General features: G+C 39.5%; 2 long non-coding RNA genes across 3 annotated transcripts in view; both read right to left on the bottom strand.

Annotated features, from left to right (window-relative positions):
- Nucleotides 1–2,564: 2,564 nt before the first annotated feature.
- On the bottom strand, nucleotides 2,565–3,976 carry LOC307182460. Its single transcript, XR_013827178.1, has 3 exons — nucleotides 3,799–3,976; nucleotides 3,555–3,631; nucleotides 2,565–2,692 (listed from the first exon to the last, which is right to left on the bottom strand). It is a non-coding gene; the product is annotated as an uncharacterized lncRNA (long non-coding RNA).
- Nucleotides 3,977–7,083: 3,107 nt separating this feature from the next.
- LOC307182459 overlaps nucleotides 7,084–23,372 on the bottom strand; it is a 167,142-nt gene continuing 150,853 nt past the window's right edge. For both annotated transcript variants that reach the window (XR_013827176.1, XR_013827177.1), the window contains exon 5: nucleotides 7,084–7,297. This is a non-coding gene — a long non-coding RNA (uncharacterized lncRNA). The remainder of the gene's footprint in view (nucleotides 7,298–23,372) is intronic.

Here is a 23,372-nt window from a genome sequence, read left to right as displayed (position 1 = left end):
GGTGAATGCGTTAAGGTTGATTGGTGGAGCAAAGCTGCAAGTCAGTCAACAAAGAAAAAAAGAAAACTTAATAACAACTGAAAAGTTAAATCAAAGGTAATGCCTTGACCTCAGCTTACAAAAGCCGGGAAACTCAGCAATGATGTTTTTCACTTCATCCATAACACACGCTGTTCTTCTCTGGTCCCGAAAATAGCATGTGACCTATGAAGCATCCTATTAGCTGTTTCAGGAAAGCACATTTTCTTCTGAAAAGAAGTCGGTTTAAGAATCAAAGAAACAAGTACAAACACAAAGCCAACACACTGGGGTCCACGTTGGGCACCCATTCAAAATGTCATGTCATTTGAACATGTCTCCCATTTTTAATGGTGCTTCACCTGGGTCTAATCACATTCAAACCCTGCTGGGTTGCATGCCATTAGATGCTTTAAAAATGTATAGCCAAGACACAACTAAAATAAAAAGCTCACACAAGCCAGCAGCTGAAGCACAGAAAGAAAAGTCCTCTGGGATTTTATTTCATCTGGTGCAACCGACTTACAAGGTCATCTCTGACTTGTTACCCACCTGTGCTCCATTCCCCCATTGTTAAAATAAGAGTGATCATTAGAAATGATTGATGACCTTGGGCTGTCATACTTATTTTCTTTAAATTACATTTAGGAGCCTGTTTTAGGAAACCATACCAACAGCCCTTACCATCTTGTTTCCTTTCCCATTACGACATGAATGTCATTGGGAAGACATTCCCAAACATACATTTCTACCAAAACATGAGCTGTGCTACTTCTATATTTTCCAGGAAGTCCATTGTTTGGAGAAGTTTCACATGAAAGGATGACATAAAACTTTCTTCCCAAATATTTCAAATGGTGAATTTTCTTGTTCTGATCATTTTAGCTTTTCAGAAGGTCATATTAAATTGTATGTGCACATCAAACGATATTGTGTATCTTTAGGGAGGTACATAGGAATAACTGGTCCTTTGATTATTTTCCCCTGAAGTTTGAACATTTGCTCATGAAGTTTTTGCTGTGTTTTTTACTTTTTTATTGTTGACATTCAAATGGAATTGAACCAAGAGTTTTCTGGTCAGAAGAAGAAAAAAGATTAAACTGATAGAAGCCAAAGGAGCTTGTGAGAGTGTGTGACAATCTCTCAATGTGGCTGCTTCCCCGTCCCAGCTGTCAGAGTGATGCAATCAGAAACAAAGTGCATTTTATGATAAATGCCTTGGGGTAAATGTAGCTCACAAAAGAGATTACACTTTTCCTCTCTTTGCTTCTTCAAAAAATATCTGTCTTGAATTGCCTTAATATTAGCTGGTTCTCAGAAAAGAAAACATATACACACCTATGCTCATCAAGTTTGGCTGATGTAGCTAAGAGGTGACTGCATTATGTTTTATTTTCCTAATCCCAGAACAACTACGCATTAACATGTTTTGCCCTGGATGTGACCAGAAATACGAAAGAACATATTGGAGGTGCAGGCAGCTCTTCCCAAAGTAAATTAAAATGACATAGGTTTAAAAAACACTCTTGGAGGAGGCTGCATTTCACCTGCAGAACTCGATCTCTGCCACTGACAAAATCATCAGACATCAAGAACAAAACCCTGGCCCAGTGAGTGAGCTGGAGGCTGGAGTCCAGAGGTGTTGGGCTGAGTAGGTGGGGAGGCTAAGGGGACACCGCGGATCTGTGGGCACCAGATGGGCAGCTTGGGCACTTGTGGGAGCCGATAAGAGACTGCGTGGGAGTGACAGCAGATCAAAGGGGCCTCTGTGGCCATAGTAGGCTGCTGAAGGGGTGGACACTGAGACGAGCAGTGTTGGGGTCACAACAAACACAGTGAATGGACATCATTCTCCGCCCTCGGTCCAAAGTGGGAAGCCCATCAGGTGGCAACAAACACCCCCCAATCAGACCAACAACCATTGAACAACATCTTTTCAACATCCTAAGCAGCACCTTAAAACTATAGAGTGACGTGATGTGTAATGGCAGGGCCACCTGACAGTCTTCTCCCAGCCAAAGTCTCCCTTCCCCAGGTTAATTCCAGGTTCAGGTGAGAGCCCAACAGGACTGGGCTGTTAGTTATAAAGCTATGTGAATAAAGTATTGATGACTAGATATGAAGGTAAGGTGATATCTGCTTGAAGACCCAACTCAAAGAGAGCAAGGGGTGATCAGACTGTACTTTACAAACTAACATTTAGTACCATGTTTAAATATTTTTTTTCCCAAATACCAGGGACTAGGGTCAGTGGTGAAGCATAAGTCCTGGCACCAAATGATCTCTAACCTTTACACAATCCTACCTTCTCACACAGAGGTGTCCTGCCCCAAGGGCTGCTGAGCTGTTCATCCCCTTCCCGTCCACCTCTGCTGTCCCTTTCTGACCCTAGAATAAGTCTTCTTATTTAACTACCTCTACTGTGGCATTAGCAGTGTGAGATCGAAAGACTGAAGCACTCTCCTTACATGAGCGGTTCTCACCTGGAGCAGGCGTCACAATCCCCTGGAGGGTGTCTGAAAACTCAGTGCTGGGCTCCATCCACACCGTGTCTGAGTCTGTATGTCTGGGTGGGGCCAGGGCATGTGCATTTCTAACAAGTCCCAGGTAATGCTAATGCCTCTGCCTTACACGATCAGCACTCAGACTATAGTTGTCTCCTGCACTCCTCTCTCTATTAGGCAAAAATAAAATTCCAGAGCTGAGAAGATTGTAGAAAATATCTAGTTCAAATATCTCCGTTTAGAGGAAACTGAGTCCCACACAGGTTAAAGGGTATGACCAACGCCACAACCCAGGGTGCCTGACTTCCAGTTCAGAGATGCTTTCGTGGTATTATCCTACCTCACAGCTTTTAATGTTTTCAATGAGCTTTAAAAGGGCTGCAAAGTTCTCCTTAATTTATATTGGTTGCATAGAACAGTATGAGAGGCTTTAGAAAGGGAGTATGACTCCTCCATGCTAAGCACCAAATTAAGGATCAAACTCTTCTATTTATAATGATCATCTTTAGATGAATTTTTGAAAGGAAGTTCTTCACTTTTATATGAATTGGACTATTCTTGAGTATTTAGTAGAGACCAAAACCTTTGAATTTGCTGGGTCTGCTGGAATAAGGTTTACAATTTTGGTTTTTTGGTCAGCAGCCTGTATGTTCAATTTCAATATGAAAAAAAGCTAATACCTTTCTGAATAAAACTCTGAGACAACACATTTCTCTCTGCCAATGGTGAATTTCCAGTATGTTTTTGTGACATCTCTGAGTCATTCTGTGTGTGTTTGTGTGGTAGAGGTCACCGAGGGGCCAGAGGGATGCGGCAACACTGTCTCTTTTGTGGCTTCATTTTCGTTTTACAGTTGACTACTCTTGACAGACATTATTTCAAAACTATTTCAATTTTTCCAAGATGGAACTAGTTCTTTGGTTGTATTTGCAAACAAAATTTGAGCAAGACTCATGGGATAGTGGACAATGGATCACTTATAAAAATACAAACTCAAATTGCAGGGACAAACGTCTAGTGACCATCACCTACCTGAAACCAAGGTACAGGTAGGGACAGTCTCCCACGTCCTATTCCAGATGACTGAGAAGGACTTCCATGGAACTGTTCTTGGGAAGATATGAGTTTTCAAGGAAAACGTTTGAAATCATGAATTTTTGCTTGGTTTTACTGTATTGCTTTTTGTTATTCTTACTGCCAAATCCTCCAAAGATGGATCTGTCCCCATGGTAACAGAGAAATAGGACACAAACATCTTACCACTCTAAATGAATACCTGGGACAGGAGATGTGAGAAAGGCAGGCAACAGGAATTCTTCAGAAAACACACTTCTCCTGGAAAGCGGCAGGTGTTTCTTCCAGGATCTTAAGTACTTCCTTAGAGTTGCCAATTATTTTCAGTCCATCCAAACTACCGGCATCCTCAGTTACCTGGCAGCTGTGAATAGTATTCCTGGGAGGTTACCTACAGTTACAGGGATGCAGATGCTAATTCCTGAAGCTTCAATACCTCTCTTACAAGAAAATTTTTAAAAGAAGCAGCATGAGGACTTCACATGGTTTGTGATGTTACGGATTTTTAAATTTGGGCTTCTAAGAGACAAAGGGCTACAAATACTCTTCTTTACAGTGGAATCTCAGTGTGCAATTCAGTGTGAATGACCTTGACCACCAAAGACAAAAATCTATAGTCAGTTAGATTTCACATCTCTGAAATTGTCGGTGGGAACACAGCTTTGGAATAATGGAAAGCTGTGTTCCATTGATATATCATCTGGTTACAGACACCTTAGCTTATGAAAATAATATTTAAATAATCTGGGACAAATGTCCATTTTCTTTTTGAAAGATTATAAAAAGAATCGGTTCTTAGTTCTCTTTTAAAAACTAACAAAAGGAATATATCAGATGCACATTGACCCTTGTGCCAGGAAGCATATCATTTAGTAGGAGAAACAGCCATGTAACTAACTACTAATTTAAAGTAGAGGTAATAATTAAATAAATATCCCAGTATAAATAAAGTCAAAATGCTGTGGAAGAACAAAGGTAGGAGTGAGTAAATTTACCCAGGTACCACTGGAGGAAGGTGTCAGTAGAAGGTAGCATTTAAGCTGAATCTTTAAGGATGAAACCAATTTTGGTAGGTAAGGAGAGTTCTGGCAAAGTTTCCAAGAGCTAGGAACATGCACAGGTTTGTCTGGGAAAATGGTGAACGTAACTAGAGTGGAGAACTAGGCAGGGTGAAGAAGTGAGACTAAATGTATTGGAAAGTCCAGGTGGTACAAGACTTTGAACGCCACGTTAAAGAATCTGAAATTTATTCTTCAGGCAATTTCAACCCATTGAAGGCTTTGAGCAGAGGTGCACCTACCCTTCAGGTGATTGCGTTGGTGCTAACAAGCTGCCTGAACCCATCTCTTGCTACTTGCTCTCATTCCACTCTCCTTCCATGAGCTTCCCTGCTGTTCCACGAACCCACCAAGGCTGCTCTTACCTCTGGGCCTTTGAACTTGCTGTTCCTTCCTCCAGGAAATGTCTTTTCCCAGGTATTCACATGGCCCGCTCCTAACCCCGTCCTATCCTTCATTTCTCTGTGCAAATGCCGTTTTGGTGATCAGGCCTCCCTTCCTGACTCTAACAGTGTGCCCCCCCGCCACCCCTCTGAATTCCCACCTTTCCTTTTTGCTACATTTTTTTTTTTTTTTTTTCCTATCGGGCATGTCACCGTCTAGCATACATTATATAACACCTCCCTACTCTACTCAACATGAGGACAGGATTTTTGTTTTGCTTCCTGCTTTGTTTACCGCCTATCACACGGCTTGGAGCACACTTGAGGCTCAACAAATTCTTGTTAAGTGAATGGAAACAAGATAGAGAAGGAGCATGGCTTAGTCAGCTCTGGCTGCCATAACAAATACTAAAGACTGAGCAGTTGAAAAAACAGAAATGTATTTCCTCATAGTTCTGGAGGCTGGAATCTGAGCTGTGCGTGCCAGCATCCACAGGCTCTGGTGAGAGCTCTCTGCCTGGCTTGCAGATGGCTGTCCTCTTGCAGCGTCCTCAGGGGACACAGAGACGGGGGAGAGAGAAGCTCTCTCACATCTCCTCCTAAAAGGACTCTAATCCCACTCGCATGACCTCATGTGAAGTTACTTCCCAAGGCCTCTCCTCCAAATACCATCACCTGGGGGTTAGGACTTCAGTGTATGAATTTGGTGGGGACACAAACATTCATTCCACAACAGAGCAATTAGAGAACAAAGAGGGGAAATGAATGGGGTGCTCTCTGATTTCAAGGGAGGAAATACTTCTGGGCAGCAATTAGCAGTCCACCCCCACCCTCAGCCCCTAGCTGTCTGGCAACTGACAGTCCCAGAGGAAAAGTGGGAATGACTATAACACAGGGATGACTGTAACAGGTCAGAAATTAAAATGCCTTTTTTTTTTTTTTTTTTTTTTTTGCGGTACGTGGGCCTCTCATTGTTGTGGCCTCTCCCGTTGTGGAGCACAGGCTCCGGATGCGCAGGCTCAGCGGCCATGGCTCACGGGCCCAGCTGCTCCGCGGCATGTGGGATCTTCCCAGACCGGGGCACGAACCCGTGTCGCCTGCATCGGCAGGCAGACTCTCAACCACTGCGCCACCAGGGAAGCCCCTAAAATGCCTTTTAGATGGAGTAAAGATGGGAATGTAATGAAAGAGGTACAGAGGGCCAACAGGAAATAAATAGAGGTAACGGAGACAAAATCCCTACACTGTTCAAACACCACTACTTTGGAAAGATGAGAGACAGTGAGATAAGGGAGACAAGAAACTTTGTGCAAGAATGCACTGCTGGAAGGCCTGGCCAAGCTTCCTTCACCACCATGCACTAGATAGAGAGCACAGCCATCAGCATGATTCCTAGTGGGGGAGGTGACATTGCAGGCAGGGGGTCTGTAGGATGTCCCTCAGGACTAGGTGAGAATTTGGCACAAAGGTCAGAAAGGAGAGTACAGACTAGAGAGAATTCTTTTTTCTGGGAATAGTCTACTTTGAACAAAAACTAGTCCAGCTGTGCTTCCCACTACATGGAAAAACAGTAAATACCTATAAAACTATACAACTTTTATAAGTATAAAAATGTAACTGGGTCAAAACGAAGGGGCCATCTTTCTAAACAAGAGGAATTCAGCTCTCTGAGACACACCAGATAGGGCAGAAAATATAGATTAATTCAGAGGAGAGTTCTAAAGAAACTTGAGAAAATACATCAATCCAACTGCTTCGTCATCTTAAAGAAAAAAAAATTAAGATTTGTAAGAGAAGAGAAATAGGACTGCCAAATTGTAAAATGGGAAGGATACTACCACAGACAAAAGATTGAGGGAGGAAATGATTATTGATGTAGATGATACCAAGAACTCACAGGAAAAAAGATAAAATGTGAGAGACATGGGAAATAAAGCAGATCCAATTTATATATAAAAGAATTTATGGAGTTATAAAAATGTTATTTTAAAAGGAATGGAAGGTATACAATAAATAACTAAAGGGATGCATGTGCATACACAGTAGAGACACGAATTATATGTGGGTCATAGTGTACCACAACGCATACCCCAACACCCTTCCCTGCCCAGCACCCCAACTGCCACCATCTTGCCCTTTGACCTCCTCTTTCTTTGGAGACTTGCTCCTAGCCACTCACCTCAAAGTCTCTGACTCCTCATTCCTTCTCCTCCAGGAACTGTATTTTATCTCACGGGATGTTCAAATGTGCACAGCCTCACTGATGAAATAAGACAGAAGATGTGCAATGTTTTATTACCCTAGATTTATTATTTACATGTTAAACTAAAAATTAAGAGCTGTGCTTATTTTATATATATATATAAAACCAATGCTACCTTTCATTCAGTGTTTTGAAAAGTGACCTTGACTTTAGATAGAACTAGAAACTGCTCTTTGTCTAATGAAAATGACTCTGGGACACTAATGAGACTCCATGTCCTTCAGCCTGTGGGACAATGATCTGGGAGGTTTGATCACTGTGTTCAAACTATTTTTGGATTTAGTCACTTTTATTTTCTCTCCTAAGTTTCACTTTTCACCACCTGTCTGACTTAAGTAACTTTTAGACTTTGAAAACTGATATTGTGATCCTTGGATTAGAGACTACGACAGAAACAAGAAAAAGTGGTAATTCTCGAATTCATAAAGAAGGTCATATTTCAGGGCCATCCTGGACTTTGAGTACAGATGTCGACTTGACCTCTGACAGTCAGCGATGGGCCCTCGCCCAGCTCTGGGAAGAAGCTCTGTAGAATCCAGCTGCTGCCTATCCCTGTGATGACGCCAGAATGCTTTGGAGCCACAGAAGCCATCACGTCATTTGCATTCCTTGTTTCTCAAATGACTTGTATAGTTTATATTTATGGATCCTGTTATAATGGTACTAAATCTCTGATAAAACAAAACCACTATAGACAAGAGAAAACGTTCAAATGTACACCTAAGTGCAAGATGCGTGAAGGACCATCACGCTCCCTGGAAGAGCTCACCCAGCCCAGCCCAGCCCAACATCTCGAGGCTAACTGGGCACAGCACAGCTGTCTTCTGTCGAACTGAAATGCAACATTCCACTCTACCTGGAGCATGGGCAATCTTCTGTAAACTGCAAAGGGATTCCCACGGGCACCCTAATAGTCACTTCTTTGTTAAGAGAGATTCTTGTTGAGATAAGAATTTATCTATTTATATTTGCTCCAACATTCAGTGATCAGCTATTTATGGAATTTTAGTATAATATTCTTTGGTTTTGTTATTCTCATATTTTCCCTTTTTATCCTGCAAAAGAGGAGTGGATTAATACAGTGAACTTTTCTTAAGACCCCTCAAGCTGCATCTGTCAAAGGGAAAGTCAAAGGAAGTCTCCATCCAGCAAATGTTAAGTCTTGACAGAGTCTATTACATAGTAAGTGATATATACAGGGTCATGGAATAGGGGAAGTATTCAATGCATGGGACCAGAGAAATCATACTGATCCAGTGTCCTTCTACCTGGTTTTCCTAAAAAGAACATAAATGTGGTTAATATTTGCTTTTTCCTTTGGACTTCACTTTAGCATTATCATTGATAAGTAATACATATTGTATTTCCATACATAATCCCTTTAGGTCTCTGTAATAGTCAAGGGCATTAATCACTTATAACTACAGTGATTTCTTCTTAAATTAATAAACCAATTTAAAGTACTCTTTTATCCAAACAAAAAACTTAAGAATTGCCCTCTCCCTTCCCCCCCCCCCCCCCCCCCCCCACAAAAGATGAAGAAGACAAAGAGAAGAATAGAAGGAACTAAACATAAAAGTTGCTCTGATTTTTACCTAGGGTCCTATATCTTTTGACTTCTGATTTCCTGGAAAACACAGGTGAAATCAAACAGCTGTTTGGAGTGAATCCTTTTAACATTTTCTAAACTTTGTTCTTTAGAATGAAAACGCATCTTGAAACATTAATGGATGTATTGTGAAAAAGAATGTTTCATGTCCCAATACATTTTGGAAATGTTTTATGCTATACCTCTTCTTGGAGGGAGAGTGTATTAGAAGCTCTGAGAAGTCCTAAAGAAATATGCTTTTGTTTGTGTAACCCAGAGTTACCGACTTGTATTTTACCATGGAAATACCCTCCCTCTTCACAATGAAGGTCTGGATTACGTGAATGAGCACAAATCGAATTGAAAGAGGTAACTTAACAAACTCCTTTAAACTGTTGCTTATGATTTCTACAAGTAATAAAATTGCCAACTGGATGAAAGTAAAACAACCACACATGACCAACTCCCTTAAAGTAGGAATACTCCTAATCTGCTTATTTACGTCAAACTCAGGGCTGAAGTGATGATTTCACAACAGTAAATTTTTCTGCTGCAGTGCTATTAAAGTTTAAAGATAAACCTTTTTCCCTAATAGCATCTCTAGTGGTATTTTTATTTTCCCTGTGCTTCCCTGGTTCCCAGAATATGACCTTTGTCTATTTCTGTCTTTTGATGATTATGGGCATAAAGAGACTTAGATAAGGAGGGGAAAAGATAATTGCCCTGGGCCACACAAATAAGGAGTGACTAAGTGTATAGAGAAGATTATACATCCTGAAATCTAGTTTCCCCTGGAGCAATCATGACTGCTGCCATGTCCACCCCATGAGGTAAGGGAGCTCACTTATTTCTGAAACTAGTTAATAACAAAACAAAGCTCAAAGAAAAAAAAAAATTTAAATAACATACAAAACCCTACCCCATCCACCTTATTCTTTTCCTGGCTAAATACATTTGACACTACCAATTTGCACTCATTATATTTGATTTTTACACCTATGCCCAATCATCCAAATGTAACCTACTTAAGAACTTTGCCTACAGCAAAACAGTTAGATTTCATGCCCACAGCATCACTGTAGCCAGGGGTGACTTGGGTTCTGATAATGTCAACATACTTAAAATAGCATTGACTGTATTATAGGCAAGCCCAAATACCACACAGACAAAATACAGAAGAGAGAAATAACTTGAGAATGGTTGATAGTTTTTGCTTATTTGTTTGTTCACATATGTTAATGTTTTGTTTTGTTTTGTTTTGTTTTGATGGTAAGACTGTGTTGGAACGAGAAGTCTATACTTTTCAGAGATCACCACTTGAGGAGACTGGATATTGGGGGATGCGTTTTGCTCCCTTGTGAAGAAAATTGAATATTTTCAACTTCCTTTGCTTAATCAATATTTATCTGGCACATAGTTTGTTGTTATTGTTTTTTTTAAATTAGTGTAAATAAGCTGGCAAATACCCTATGAGGTGCAGCCCAAGCAAAAGCTGGAGACCCTTCACATTAACTATTATGGAGGGTGTGGAATGAGACAGGTTGGCCACAAGAGGTGGGAGGCATTAGGATAGTAGAATTCTCTTCCTCTGAAACAAAGCAATATATATTTCGGGGAGCTGACATCTAGTATGTATTTGCCTCGAAGCTTCCCAATCTCTCCTCTTACTCCTGATCTATTGATACACTGGAAGCATGTCTTCTCAGGAAATAGTGATTACACGTTTCCTACATTCCTGATCCAATCCCATGCAGGAGTGGCTCTTGGCTGGTTTATCAATGGTCATTTGTTTACAAGGACTACTGTCCTTGTAGCCCACACCTCTCAGGCAAAATTTTTTTCTTGTTTTGTTGGGTTTTGCTTCTTTGGGGCTGGGTCTTCAGGAGCTCTTTCCTGGGTTTTCTGACTTACTACTAGCTAAATCTGTAGACTTAGTCTAGGGAGAGTTGAAGACCTTGAGTAGACAAACACAAACACTTTTATTCAGCCATGGCAGCAGGAGGCTTACAAGTCACCTTGAACTTTACGACTCCAGCCCAGCCTCCAAGTCCAGGAAAGCCAAGAAAAACAAAAACAAAATAAAATAAATAAAAACAAAAAAAACCAATAAACCTGAATACTTGAATTCACTGGCATAGTGTCTGGCATTGAGTAAAGATCTGTGAACAAAAGGAAAATGCACAGACCAGTTTTAGAGCTGCTCCAAATCCTTCCAAACAGTTTCCTTAAGAAAACAGAAGTGGCACTCACATAAATACATGCACAAATTGAGTCACTTTGATTCATCATAGTGAAGTAAAAAGGCCCTCCCAGACGATTTCCAATAAAGAGAATGCCATTTATTTTGATGGGTTATTTTTTAAACACCTCTTCCCTTTTAAAGAAATAACCCTATTTAGTCGCAAACTGTATGAAATTAATTAGCTACCCCTTAGGTAGCATTCTGCTTGTTTATTTATAGATCTCCCACATAGTGATCCATGTCTTAAATAGTTTACTCTCTGGGTAAGTTCCAGGATTGTTACCATGGCTATACTTTTATATCATTTAAGGAGAGGAGAACAAGAAAAGGTCTGAAAAGTGAAATTCTAAATTATACCATGTGTTGAGGAGAAAGAAATCAACTAGTAGTTTCCAAAGCAGTGAAATGAGAATGATCTTAAGAATGGCAGCGTAAGGGGCTTCCCTGGCGGTCCAGTGGTTAAGACTGGAGCTTCCACTGCAGGGGACGCGAGTTCCATCCCTAGTCGGGGAACTAAGATCCCGCGTGCTGGCGGGGCAGCCAAAAAAAAAACATTTCCTGAAGAATGGCAGCGTAAAGCTCTGGATTGGTTTCCAAGGTCTTCTGGTTGGAATCTTTAGAAGTAGCAAGGGGGAAGTGAAAAACAGTTGATTAAAAGGAAGGAACAAGAGCCCAGTCCCCCACGTGGATGGGTCAGTAAATATGTAGGAGCATCAGACTGAAGTGAATACCCATGGCTTTTGTACGTAGTCAATTGTGAATCCCCAGCACCTGAAACTTGGAAGTGAGGAGGAAAACAAACACTCGTGAAATGCCCAAGTCAGTCCTGAAATGCCATGACTGTCCTTGGAGTTGCTCATGAACACTTCTAGGAAGATAAGGCCTTCATTCAAAAGAGCATTACTATATAATGGGGTCTAGTCAATTCTCGGCAGCAGCGTAAAGAACACAATATTAGCGCCATATCATTTTTTTCCCATATTGTCTATGAAATATATGAAGTGGAAATTGTAAGGCCAACTGGCCCGAGGCAGGGGAACACAATCAGATTCACAGTTTGCATCAGAACAAAATTCTCTGGACCACCCAGTTCCAGAAACTGCCCTGGAGACATTCCGGACCACCCAGTTCCAGAAACTGCCCTGGAGACATTCCGGACCACCCAGTTCCAGGAACTGACCTGGGGACTTTGAAACCAGCCCAGCCTTCCGGCCTTTCGAGGGGCGGGACTAACGGTTCCCCAGGATATCCGAAAAGACCACCAAATAAGGAATACCCTGCGCCCTCCCAGATTCACCACACCCCTTTCCCTTCTTCCCCTATAAAATCTTGCCCAACCCTCGCCCGGGCGCGACTTCTCTGGCCCCCTTTCTCTCGGACCAGTGAACCTCGCCCGGGAGCGCTCCCTAATAAAGCTCACTTGAAGCTTTCCTCTGTTTCGCGGTGCCGTTTGTTAAGATCCGACCTTACAGAAATGGCTTCTTTCAACACCAGAGACCATGTGGGAAATGACCTGCTCAGCAGATGAGTTGACAGGCATAGTGGGGAATTTCATTACACCTTAGAATTTGAGTGGCACGAACAGCTCACTCTGGGCCCTCCCTAACCTCTGGCAAGCGCTTGGAATTGAATCTGTAAATGTTAATCAATATTTCAGGCCTATTAAGTAAAGAAAGGCATTGTGAAAATCACAGGACTAATGGCCAGTCGGGCTCTGTGAAGGTCTGTTCAGCTGTCAAAAGCATAATATCCAGCAATGGAGAATATACTTTAAAAAAATTCTTTCAAATTTATATAAAACTCAATGTCTTTGTTCTACCACAAAACATATAATATCATCACTACCTCAGAATATTCAAACATCTTAAACAGGAGTATACGTATCTTTCCAAAAACAGTGGGAACTAACATCTTTTAAGCATAAAATACTGTCTAGAGGTAATCTTTGAATCATTTAAAATTTTAGGAAAGAATCCATATTATACTATTCATATACCAACTCCCCCCAGAAACAACAACATCCAGGCATATGTGAGAGCTAAATGTAAAACACAAAAGCATAAAAGCATTAAAAGAAAATATATCCCTGGAGCTGGGGATGCTTTCTTAAGGAAGATACAAAATTGAATCTATGAAGGAAGGAAAAAAAAATCTGAATAAATAAAAATCAGAAAGAAGCTGTCATAAAACTAAAATCATGATTATGGAATAAAACATTTACAAATTTTGGGTACAAAGTATACCCAAAGATATGTAAGCAGTTCTAATAAATTAAAATTAAAATAAATAAAACTACCTGTAAATTTTTTAAAAAGGCAAAGAAGCAATTAATATAATATAGAGAAATGAATTAAAATATACATATAAGAAATTATTTCCTCATAAGTAATCAAAAATTTATTTCAACAAACATCACTTATATTAATTAAAAGAATTGATAATATCCATTATTGGCAAGGATATGAAGAAATAAACACTCATAACTATTGATGCAAATGTAATTGACATTGAACTGGAGGACCATCAGACTTCAAAATGCCCATGCTTTTCCTATTAATAATTTCACTACTGGGAATCAATTTTACAGACAAATGCACACATGTGAACAAAATTCGAGCATTAGAGAAATATTTATTGAATGAAAGCTATGTGCTAGGCATGTTTCTAGAGGAAATAGACACAGAAGAGATATAGCAGAAGTAAATCAGACATAAATCTCTGTCCCTGCCTAGATGGAACAGGCAATAAACAAGGCAAATAAGACAGACATATATATATCCGATTTATAAAGTAGTGAGTGTTCAGGAGAAAAATAAGGATGCAGGGATTGAGGTCACAAATGATTGGGGACATGTGTTGCAGTTTTAGAGAAGATGGCCAAGGAAGGCCTCACCTTGACACCATTTGAGAAAAGCTTCCGGAGGAAGAGAAAAAAAAAAGCCATGTACATATCAGATGACTGAGCATACCAGACAGAAAGCCTCATGGGTAAAGATGCTGAGGATGGAACATGCCTGCAGTGATGACTGAACATCAAAAACACCACTGCAGCTGAGTGAGGAGAAGGAAAGAAGGAGAGGAGGTCAGAGAGGCAATGCAAGTCCAGACAGTGCAGGGGCTGCCAGCCATCATCTCAGTGATGCAGGAAGTCTGTGCTCAGATAAGGCCCTTGCAGGGTCACCTGACTACTGCATTACAGAGGCCTGGGGGTCAAGGGCAGACTCGGGGAGCCTAGTCAGGAAGAGTGTACAGCATCTTTGCATATCTAATGCAACACTGTAGCAGAGAAAGGAAAAAAAAAACATCTAAACCCATCAGTACTGTCTTACAGATTTAGCTGAATTACAATTCTATAGAATATTATGTAGCCATTAAAAAGAATGAGGTAGGGCTTCCCTGGTGGCGCAGTGGTTGAGAGTCCGCCTGCCGACGCAGGGGACACGGGTTCGTGCCCCGGTCCGGGAAGATCCCACATGCCGCGGAGCGGCTGGGCCCGTGAGCCATGGCCGCTGAGCCTGCGCGTCCGGAGCCTGTGCTCCGCAACGGGAGAGGCCACAACAGCGAGAGGCCCGCGTCCAGCAAAGAAAAAAAAAAAAAAAAAAGAATGGTAACTCACAAACTAAATCCCCAAGACATATTATTATTTTTTTTATTGGTAAGCGGGCCTCTCACTGTTGTGGCCTCTCCCGTTGCAGAGCACAGTCTTTGGATGCGCAGGCTCAGCGGCCATGGCTCACGGGCCCAGCTGCTCCGCGGCATGTGGGATCTTCCCGGACCGGGGCACGAACCCGTGTCCCCTGCGTCGGCAGGCAGACTCTCAACCACTGCGCCACCAGGGAAGCCCCCCCAAGACATATTATTGAACAAAAAAATATATTCACATTGATCTCATTCATGTAAAACAAAACAAAACAAAACCTCAATTAGTCATGAATAACTTTCCAGTTACATATACAACCAAAGGAGGGGGGGTGGGGGGTGAGTGGGTGAGAGAATGGCCTTTTACATTCCACTCTATGCACAATCATAATCATTGCATCTTATACGAGCATTTATTATTATTATATAAAATATCATACCTTTTGAAGAGAATAGAGGAAATCGTGAATGCAACATGTCTTTCCAAGTGTGACTGCTACAAATATGCCATTTACATTGTACCCTTGAAATGATAATCTCTTTATTTGTCCCATGACAGGGGAAATACTCTTAAAAACATGTTCTCTTTTTTGTTATGATTTGGCTACTAAAAAAGGTAAGCTAAAGGAGACATGTGATCTCTAAAAGGACCAAGATTCTAAATATAATCAATTTTGGATACCCTTGTATATATTCTAAATTGCTAATAGATAACCAGAACAGAAAGAGAATATTCCAGGCAGCATGTTTCTTTAAACAGACGGGCAACTACAATCTAGGTCAACTTTCTAGGTGTGTTTTTTTTTTGAAGGGAAGTAATTTCAGTACTTCAATTGGGCTAAGAGAAGAAAAAGATTGTGAAGGAATATAAAGGCTGTACATTAAGAGTCAACTTTTCTTTAGTGGGAACTTCCAAAAGCATAAGTACATTCTCCACTTGAACACAGAAAAATCCAAAGTGACAATTCAGCTCAGCATTGTCATCATCTTTTAGACATTTCAAATAGAAGTTCAAAAATACGTAGTATTTGAATACTGGTTAAGCATTCATGGGAAAAAAATATATATAAGTAAGATTTCTGTCTCATACTTTGGAAGAATAAATACAAGTTGGATTCAAAAGACAAAAATAAAGTATTAAAATTATTAGGATAAGATATATGTGAATATTTGTATAATTTCTATGTAGGAAAAATGTTTCTTAGCTTGGCACCAAAATCAGAGACTAAAAAGGACAGAATGGATAGTCTTGGTTAAATGACATTTTAGGATTCACACAATATAAACAATACATGACAAAAAGTTTAAAAAAAGTAATATGAATAAATATAAACAAGTGGTTTTATATATAATGTGTTGTCACAAAACAATAAGAAAACATGAGTGCTCCAATAGAAAAAATACACAAAGGACATTATCAGGCAGCTTATACCCCAAAAAAGTAATGCAAATGGGTAATGGTATATTAAAAAGATTCAACTAAATGAGTAATAAAATGCAATTTCAATCAAGGTACCTTTTTGCATCATCAGAATTAATATGTGCGTGTGTGTGAAAGGAACAGAGAGAGAGCGACAGAGGGAGAGACAGAGAGAGAAAGAGAGAGAGAGAGAGATACAGAATGTAAAATTTCACGGGGTCCATGGTCCTTAACTCTCCCTCTAAATGGGATCAACATGCTTACTCCTCCAAAATGAATGAATGAATGAACAAATGAATGAATGAATCTCCCTCTCCTGCTACTACCCTATTCTATTTTCTCCATCATTTGATATATTTCTTGAAAAGTCTTCATCTTACTGGACATTTTTCTTCCCTTGAATTTCCAGGCACCACACACTCCTGGTTTTTTTTTTCCCCACATCTCTGGCAACGTGCCCTCTCTCCTTTGCTGGCTTGTCACTGTTATGTGGCTGCTAAATGTGGGAATTCATCTAGACTCAATCCTGAGTCCTTTTTATCTTCGTCCTTTAAATTCTCTCTCTAGGCCAACTCAGTTTCATGGCAACCAAATTCCAGGTGACTCCTGAATATACACATTCACTCTCCAAACATGCAGAGCGCTCAGCTTGTAAATCAAAACTGCATGCTTAATATCTGTATCTGAACCTCTCAAAGACATTGCAACGCCACTAGATCAAAACTAAATTCCACTATTATCTATTTCAGTGCGTGACAGCCGCAACCATCCAGTTATGAGAGCCAGAGATACAGGAGTCATCCTTTTTTCCTGTCTTCTCTAAACATCCATATCCAATCCATCACAAAGTCCTGTGGTTAAAGGATGAGTCACAAAAACTTCTCTAACATGTACCTTTCTATCTTCCTCACTACGACTATAGTCCAAGTTACCATCAGCCCTTAACCCAGAGTGTTACAGTAGCCTCCTGATTTCTAGTACTGTCATTCATGTGCCATGCTAGTACTGGAATGAAGTGGAATGATACCACATCATATCAGCTAAAAGCACTTTAGTACTTCCCACCGCTTTTAAAAATTTATTTATTTATCTATTTATTTATGGCCGTGATGTGCAGCATGCAGGATCTTAGTTCCTTAACCAGGGATCGAACCTGTGCTCCCCGCATTGGGAGCAGGGAGTCTTAACCACTGGACCACCAGGGAAGTCCCCTTCCCACTGCTTTTAGAATGAAGAACTGATTTCTGAACATACCCGCTAAAGCTTTAAGTGGTGTTCTTCCTATTAAACCTCATGCCACAACATGTTTCCTCTAGATCAGTGGTTCCCTAAGTATGATTTCTAGACCAGCAGCATAGGCATCACTAGGGAACTTGTTAGAAATGCAAATTATCAAGCCACACCTTGAACCTACTGAATCAGAACCTCTGGTGGAAGACCCACAGTGTGTGTTTAACCAAGCACTCCAGGAAATTCTGATGCATGATAGTTTGACAACCACTACTTCAGATGCCTGTGTTCCACCCACAGTGACCTTTTCTGCTCCTGGAATTGGCCATGTTCCCTCGTACCCCCATTTTTCACATGTTCTTTCCACTGTCTGACATTCTTTTTTCTCTGCCCTTTTCAATAGCTATCTCCTGTTCTTCTTCCAGATCACAGTACACTTGTCCTTCTCCACCAGTCAAATGCCCCTTTTGTACTCTTTCATAGCATGTCTCTTTTTCATGACATTCATGACAATTTTAATGTTAGGTATATTTTTAGGTGATTGTGTGATTATTTTCTGCCTCTCCCAATAAAATGTTACCTGGCGATGGCCAGAGAGTGTCTGCTAATGCTCACCATTGTACCCAAAGCATTTTCTACATGGCTTGGCACAAACTTAAATATTAACAAATTTTTTAATGATTGATTGACATGCCTATGGACTTAAATGTTCTTGGTATTATTCTCCAGGTGACTGGATTATTATCTTCTTTATATTTTTCTGTATTTATGTTAAGTGAGCATAAATATGTTTTATAAACAAGAAACAGACATATTCAAAGGGAAAAAAGAAAACAAAACATTATAGCTATATGCTAAATGTTCATAAAATTTAGACCCTCAGTTAATTTCTAGTTATAAAGAGAATGCCCATTTTTAACAGGAAATTTTCCTCACTGTGATGGTTAATGTTATGTGTCAACTTGACTGGGTCATGGGATGCCCGGATATCGGGTTAAACATTATTTCTGCATGTGTTTGTGAGGGTGACTTCAGAAGAGATGAGCATTTGAATTGTTGAACTGAGTAAAGCAGAGGATCCTCCCCAGTGTGGGTGGACATCATCCTATTTGCAGCTGAGGGCTCGAGTAGAGCAGAAAGGCCAGGAAGGCTGAATTCACTCTTTGCCTAACTACTGACTGAGATATCCATCTTCTCCTGCCCTCAGCACTGTGAGCTTTCCTGCCTCCACCTGCAGACAGCAGACTGTGGAATCTCTCATTCTCTAGAATCACGTGAGCCAGTTCCTTATAATAAACCTCATTCTACAGTATAGATATCCTATTGGTTCTGTTTCTTTGGAGAACCCTAACTCACCCACAGTTTGAATTTAATTTTCATGAAATGACTGTCAGCTACATATTTTTCAGCTGAATCTATTGTCTTCCCAGTGGCCACTAAAAGTTAAATGACTTAATAATATTTTGTAAAACTTTATTTTTATATAGACACATATGTATATAATTAAGAATATATAATTAGGATCATATATTAAGTATGTAAAATGATATACATGTGTATATATAATTAAGGATATACATATTATATATCACACACACACGCGCGCGCACACACACACACACACACACACACACACACACATTGCTATAACAGCACCAAAATAAAAGAACAAATTGTTACCAGCACCTGAGAAGATCCCTTCATGCTACTTCCAGTCAGTACCCACGGAGAATAACCACTATCCCTGATTTTTAACAGTGTAAATTGATTTTTCCTATTTTTGTATACTTTATATAAATGGAACCAAACATTATATGCCCTTTAGTGTCAAGTTTAAACAGATGTTTGTTAGATTCATTCATATTGTTGCATGCAATTGTAGGCCATTCACTCTCAATGCCAAATAATATTCCATTGCGTGAATGAACAGGATTTGTTTATCGATTCTACTGTTTTGGGGTATTTTGGGAGCTTCCAGTTAGGACCTATTAAAACTGGTGTCTCGGGACTTCCCTGGTGGCGCAGTGGTTGAGAGTCCGCTTGCCGATGCAGGGGACACGGGTTCGTGCCCCGGTCCAGGAAGATCCCACATGCCGTGGGGCGGCTGGGCCCGTGAGCCATGGCCGCTGACAGGCCTGCGCGTCTGGAGCCCGTGCTCCGCAAGGCGAGGGGCCGCAACAGTGAGAGGCCCGCATACTGCAAAGAAAAAAAAACAAATAAACAAAAAAAAAACTGCTGTCTCCTTGAACATTCTACACATGTTTTGATGAACATTTGCACTTATTTCTGTTGTGTGTATCTCTAGGATTCGAACTACGGAGTCATAGCATATACATATTCTAGTAGACCCCATCAAACAGTGTGGCAAAACAATTGTACCAATTTACACTATAGACTCACCAGCAATTTGAGTCCTGGCTACTCTACATCTTTGCCAACATTTGTATTTTCCAATTTTTAAATTTTGGCCACTGTTACAGTTAGTGGTACTATACTTCTGGTGTTTTTCTGATGGGTGATAAAGCCATGTATATTTTCAACATTTAATAGGATTTTAAATACTGAACTTAGCTTTCCAAGGTCTAAATTTACAACTGCAAACAATGAACTTAATACAAATAATACAAATTCCTTAAATCAGTTATAAAAAAAGTACTAATTCCTTAAATGTGTATATAGAGAAAATATTGCTAATCTGAATATCTGCATATATGCATGTATACATACAAGCGCACACACACACACACACACACATTTGCTGGCATTTGAAAAATATCTTAAAATAGTCTATTTTTTAAACCAAAACCCCTTATGGTTCACCATTTCATTATTTCCAATAGTGTCAGGAGAGTATAATTATTTCCAACACTGAAATTCTCAATAACTTTGTCAATGACACTATCAGAAAAGACAGCATCTATTCATTTGAAAAATTCCCATAGAAAAGGAAAATCACTGCTGTCTTCTTGCTATAATTCTGGGAAGTCTGAGGTAGAGATTTCCTCTCATTTAGCCTTTTTTTAGACAGCTCATCTTTTATGGCCCCTAGGCAAACTCCAAGATTACTTTTTTATTAGGCTACTGGAATTAAACTAATATTATAGGTTGGAATCATCTTCAAAATTATAATGGACACTAGTAAACCAAGGAGTACTGGATATTGAGAAAAACCAGGGCAGAACTATGTTTATATGACCCTAGGAACATCAGATTGGGACTTAAGTTCATTCAGACTGGTTTCTTGGTTATCATTAAAATCTGTGCTTGGAGAATTACTATATAGATGGGCTAGTTTTTCTAATCTCTCCATGAGAAAATCAGAGCTTTCAGTATTCTACTTATTAAACTCAGAGCTGCAAATCTGCTTGGAAATTTTTTTCCAACTGTACTGCCTTAAAGAATTCAGTCTCCATTACCACCATTGCAGTCGGAGCCCTTACTCTTACCTGGAAAAGATGCAGGAGCTTTCTAATAGGTCTCCTTACTTCTGGTCACTCACAAGTCACATTTGCCCTACACATGTCTGCAAGATTAATTTTCTAGATCCACAATCCCTGTTTACGCTCTTCGAGGAATTTTCCATATATTGCAGAATCAATATCTGTTCCTCAGTCTAGTCTCCAAATATGACATCAATTGACTTTTCACTAATACTGTCAATTTTTCATTTTCTATTGGAAGATACTCTCAACGTCCCTCTGATGGTCAAGTTGAATCTTCCTTTAAGGACAATCTCTAATGTCATGTGTTCTAATAAACCTTACTGGACTCTTCCAAATGATTATACCTCACAATTTAAGTGGTATTGTGTATATTCCTCATGAAATTTATCATAATTAACTTAATGTCATGGTTATTTTCTAGAATCTTCAAGTTTCCTTAAAGTTTGTGTATTCCAACCACGTTTTTATTGGTTCAATGCATTCTAATAATCTATAAAATCCTCATCAAGAGTCTAGTACATTTCAAGATATATCACTATCATAGGCTTCCTATTCATTCTCAATATAAATACCTTAGTTCGTATTCTTGTTACTTATTAAAATATTGGTTTTAATATTTGTACATACAAAGGAATATGTGGAAGTCATAAAAGCATAGCAATAAAATGGGCACCTATGAACTTAACACACAGTTTAAAAATTAGAGTATTATCAGTATCTTTCTTTTCCTACGTGATTCTCTCATCTTATAACCTGCTTTTCTTCCAGAGGTAAACAATATCCTGGTTTTTGTAAAAAAGTCATTCTTTTCTTCCTATTTTCAATTTCTTAATCATGAATCTATGCTTAAATAATATGATATTTAGTCTTGACACTTTTTGAGCTTAATGAAAATGGAATCAAACTTTATAAATCCTTCTGCAAAATGCATGGACCACTTCTGGTTCATTGTTTCATTATTCCACTCTTGTTTGGACTTTGGGGTCATTCCTAGTTTTCTGAAACTATGATTGATGCTGGTATGAGCATTCATTCATGGATGTCTCTTGATGTACACACATAAAATTAATTCTAGGATGTACATCTACACATAAGAGTGGAATTACTGAGTTAGGGAGTAGTGAGTGTCCAAATTTAGAGGATATGCCAAATTGTTTTCACAAGTGGCTGTACCAAGTTTATTCTTGACCCGCTGTGTATATGAGTTCACACTGAACCCATGCCCTCTCTAAAATATGATATTATTAAACGTTTTACCTTTTGCCAATTTAGTGGTATGTCTTTGTGGTTTGTATTTGCTTTTACCAGATTGCTTCAAATATTGCTTCGACTTTATTTTGTCTCTGTTATCTTTCTGACATCTATTATATGTTTGTTTATTGCTGTCTTTAGACCTAGAACAGCAGGATTTATGGTCTAAGTCTCATGCCTCAGGGAGCCCTGGGCTTTGGAATATCTTTCTTAAAATTTTCTAAATCCTTTCTGGCAGTGCTAACTGGGCAGAATGCCCTAAGCCTGGACTGGGACCTGCATGGACCCTGGACCTTGTTTCTTCTGTTTAAGCCATTCTGGATAAGGAATGAATGTTCCCGTGTGAATGAGAGGACTCTTCCTGCTTTGTGCGTGGGCCCCTTGCCTGTCATCTCCACAGGGCAGCGTGTGGAAGACAGGGGAGCAGTCAATATTTAGGGAAGGAATTTCTTGATTGTGACCTAGATTTTTGTATAAAATTCTGAACAGTAAATTTAACATAGCATAAAACAAATGATTGCTAACATTTCCTTCATATTCTGGGTAAGACTTGTGTTTGTAGTCATCATCAATGAAGCACAGTAATGAATTATGAGACAGTGAAAAATATTTATGGGAGGCATCATAAGTAATGAGTAATGATGCAACCAGCATTTAATAATTGGGATTAGAGAAATTTGGAGGCAAGAAAATCTGTATTGACTCAATACAATCAGTTTCCAAAGAGCCAAGACAAGTGAGTGTTACTAATGATTTCTCATAGTGGGAGATATAAAGTTAGCCAGGAACCACACATTTGATAAAAACAAACATTAGGGATGGTTCCCAGACCTGAATAGAAAGAGATGGTCCTGGGTGCTGTAAAACAACTTCACATATGCTGACTGGATGATAAATAAGTATGTAAGTGCCTCTTTTCTATTACTTACTCTAAATATATATCAGTAACTCACTATGGACTCATCAATTCTTTATTAAAATTTTAATCAAATTGCTTATATAAACAGGAGCCTCACAAACATATTCTAGGTAAGGCCCTGTTTAAATTATAAGTTTTTGCTCTCTTATGTTGTTGCTGTATATTTATGTCCCTCATCTTCTATTCTTCATTTTCCTTTATTTTTCTCACATGATTCTTTGTGGTTATTTTCTTCTTTGTTTCCAGATCGAGAATTCTCTTTTCAATGTGTTCAGTCTGATGTGAACGCTTTTCTTTGATATTCTAAATTGGGTTATTTCATTTTTCAGCTCAAGCATCT

The sequence above is a fragment of the Stenella coeruleoalba genome (genome assembly GCF_951394435.1).
Source record: "Stenella coeruleoalba genome assembly, chromosome: 2".
Lineage (NCBI taxonomy): Eukaryota > Metazoa > Chordata > Mammalia > Artiodactyla > Delphinidae > Stenella > Stenella coeruleoalba.
Note: the sequence above shows the minus strand (reverse complement) of the source record. Positions and strands in the feature narration are given on the sequence as shown.